Genomic DNA, 253 nt, shown 5'->3' on the forward strand with positions numbered 1-253 from the left:
ACCCACTCCCTCTCCCCTTATATATTAACACAGCCTTTGATGGGGACCTCCCCTGTGCCTCATTTCCAGCAATGGGGCATAGCCTGGGAAATCCAGATTCCCATTCTCCTTTAACATATATTAAATAACTAGTGTCTGTACCAATACAAATATTGTATAATTCATGCACTGGGATTATGTTCAGGGTAGCCCACACCAAGGCACAATTTTTGTGTCATTTCCCTCCCCCCCCCCCCCCCCCCTCAGGTTTCAT

Source organism: Cinclus cinclus, chromosome 10 (genome assembly GCF_963662255.1).
Source record: "Cinclus cinclus chromosome 10, bCinCin1.1, whole genome shotgun sequence".
In the NCBI taxonomy this organism is placed as follows: Eukaryota; Metazoa; Chordata; class Aves; order Passeriformes; family Cinclidae; genus Cinclus; species Cinclus cinclus.